Source organism: Harpegnathos saltator, unplaced genomic scaffold (genome assembly GCF_003227715.2).
Source record: "Harpegnathos saltator strain DR-91 unplaced genomic scaffold, Hsal_v8.6 scaffold235, whole genome shotgun sequence".
NCBI lineage: Eukaryota > Metazoa > Arthropoda > Insecta > Hymenoptera > Formicidae > Harpegnathos > Harpegnathos saltator.
This window is the reverse complement of record NW_020230023.1, coordinates 956944-960000: the sequence shown is the minus strand read 5'-3', so window position 1 is coordinate 960000 and position 3057 is coordinate 956944. Positions and strand designations below refer to the sequence as shown.

Here is a 3057-nt window from a genome sequence, read left to right as displayed (position 1 = left end):
AAAATTTCAGGCGATCAGGCGTATTTTTCGCTTCTGGGAGTAGTTTTTGCTCGGAAAGGTTGTTTCCCGTACATGTAAAATTCTGATATTTTTTTTGGTTGGTCACTACTTATAGTCTCGGTTCAAAGAAACTCAAATTTTATTCTTAAAACCCTGATAAAAAAGTCGGGCGTTGAAAGGTTAAGCGGCGGGCGTGTGACGCAGGTGCGCGAATAGACTTCGCAGTCGCGAGTAGAACGGCTATCGAAAGCCGATACGTCACGCGGGAAATGCGAGCGACGGACTCGCACAATTGGCGGAATTTTTGGATAACGAGCCGAATGTAAGGTCCCTTGAATGCGAAGCCCGTCCGCCGCCGCCGCCGCCGCCGCCGCAGCGTTTCCGGGCGCAAATGATTCGACGTCTCTTTGGCTTTATCGTCTCTCAAAGCGGCCGGGCTAATCGATTATTCTATCGATCCCTTTGCCCGCGATTTCGACAATGGCCAAGTAGCAGACGAATGTGATAAATTACGGGAGACACGTAATGATGCGGGGGCGCTCTGTACTTTTAGAGAGCGAACAATTGCACGTCTTTAGCGTGCCCCGATTCGTTTATCTTCGGCTTCAACGAGAACCGATATGTAATTTAGTCCGACGAAGAGCGAGGAACGCGTAATCATTCAAATGTTACAAATTGGTAAATCGAAATACTTCGATTCTAGAAATACAACCGTCCGTTCTATTTTTCACGTCGGTCCTCCTCCTTCCAATCGCAGATTACTGTCACTCGATTTCCAGATACGATCCATCGACAATGTAGCCTCCTGAATAAACAATACGCGCCGACGGCGGAGCGTATTAACGGACACATTGCGGCACACGTCGCGGGCGAAACAACGGTAAACTGCAAATTGCGGTTGACTTGGCTTAATTAATGCTGACTTTGACATCGCCGCGACGTCAGTCGCGGTGTGATCAGTCATACCCACGTTTCGTTGAATTTACGCCGATTTGCGATTTGCGGGGCGAAACACGGCCCCGCTTGCCGCTCGAGGCCGAGTGCCAACAATGCGATTCGCCGTTGTTGTCCGACGCCGGCCAATTAACGTACCTGGCAATTAATTCGCAGGAACGCGAAATCCTCGTGACGCGCGAGCCCTGTGAAAATAAGTCCCGGCTGCTGCTTGCGGAACGTCCGGTCTCCCGTTGTTCATGCTCGGCTAAGCCCGCGTATCCTCCACGGCGTTCTACTCGGGGAGACACGAGCATCAACCCCGAGTGCGCACTAACTTGTGACCGACACTAAGTCAAAGATACTCGGCGGTCGGACGCGTCGCGCTTCACATGCGAGCGCGGTAAATACTTGGACACATCGACGCAAAATCCTTCACGGACCCTCCGCGAGATCCCCCCCCCGCTGATCCCCCTCGCCCTCGCCCACGTCTTGCACGAAGGAGGCACGCTTCTCCGTCTCGAGCTCGGCTATATTTCTCAACTTTAATCGCGTACGTAGCCGTCGTTTTGGAAAAATCGCAGCCCGACAGTCTCAGCGAAGAAGTCGCTTGCTCTCGCGCTTATTCGTCGCGGGCGAATGAGAGATTGTCAGTGAACCGTGTATTCACACGGGGGTGCGAGAGGTCCTTGCGAAGAACGGCGTTAGGCGCCGAAACGCCGTCGTATTATTATTAAATGTAACCTCTCAGTCAGCTGGCCACTTTCTCTCTCGCTCTCTTGTCTTTTTATGATCCCGGTGTTTGCCGGAGATACTTAAAGACCGATTTCTCCCTGTCACCAGCACCACGCGGACGCCCAGCTGGAAATTCACTCCAAGTTCGTCGTTCTCGAGACTCTATCGAGATTCGAGTCACGTCCGCGTTCTCTTCGGAGATCCCTCAGCACGGCCAAACTTCCAAAGCTGGGCCCTTTTTCGTTTCGACTTGCGATTAATCACTGGCTCATGCGACGCCCCACTTTCACATGCAAATTTTCCGCGTGAAAAAATTCCAGGAATTATGCCTCTCTCTCTCTCTCTCTGTCTCCTTTGTCGGAAGTGTAATCCGAATGAAATTGCCGAACTATCCGTTCGGTCAACGTGACGCAGATTCGTCGAACGTTGCTGTTTCTTGCGACGATCAATGCATTCTGCGAGAACACAAAGAGGCGCGACGTTTTTCGCGCGACGACGACGCGATTACTTCCATCCACCCTCGACAATGGTCGATGAGGAGAGACCTCGTGCGTGTGTCGTAGCCGACCGAAATCTACGTGTTACATTCAACTTCCTCGGCGGCTCTCGGCCGACTGACCGAAAACGCGGCTACCTCGCGCGCCTCGTTATCCGCGCATGTGCCACCGCGGATATCAGACGAGATTTTAATGGAAAGCCTAGAAAAATTGCGACCTAATCAAACAGGCTACATCGGCTGACTCGCTCGTGAGGAATTTGTTCGTAGCTGTTTTGAGAGTCCTTAAAGTTTGTCGGTCTTCAACTTCTGCGAACGACAAACGCCATTACTTTTTTTTAGAGTGTACTAATATATCTTTGCTTTAATTTATCTTTTTATCCCATCGGTTGTTTTTTGTTTAGAATTTTTTAAAGATTTAGCTATTATAGCTTGTATTGTGATTTGGAATTTCGTAGACTGAGACCAAAAGGAAAAGAATTTCTCTGGAGATGATTATAATCAAATAATGATTATATATATTTACTTCGTACATTCGATTGTAGATTTGATTGAAATCTAATTGTTTAATTGTTTAATGTTACCGAATATGATATTCGCGATTAGTAGTCTTCATGTCGAAATGAGAAAAGAATTGATAAAATCAGAATCACGTTCCACATATTCAAATCTGCGATATATTGATAACGTTTTTTAATTTTGCGGCAGAGTTACTGTGACGGACTCACACGCAGAATATTGCGAAAGTGATGCTGGAGATTGATTGAGATCATGCATATTAATTTCGCTGTAACCAAAACCCCAACGGTCGCGGTATAAAAACGGGTAAATATTCTCCGTTTTCAAATTGATTAAATTTCGTCAAACTCGAGCTGAAGCCGTCACCTTCGGAG

The 3057-nt window shown here is 48.2% G+C and overlaps 1 protein-coding gene across 1 annotated transcript in view; it reads right to left on the bottom strand.

Moving 5' to 3' along the window:
- LOC105186837 (uncharacterized) overlaps positions 1–2272 on the bottom strand; it is a 44217-nt gene extending 41945 nt beyond the window's left edge. The window contains exon 1 of the mRNA XM_025298692.1: positions 1093–2272. The gene's annotated coding sequence lies outside the window, so the exon portion shown is untranslated. The remainder of the gene's footprint in view (positions 1–1092) is intronic.
- Positions 2273–3057: the final 785 nt, after the last annotated feature.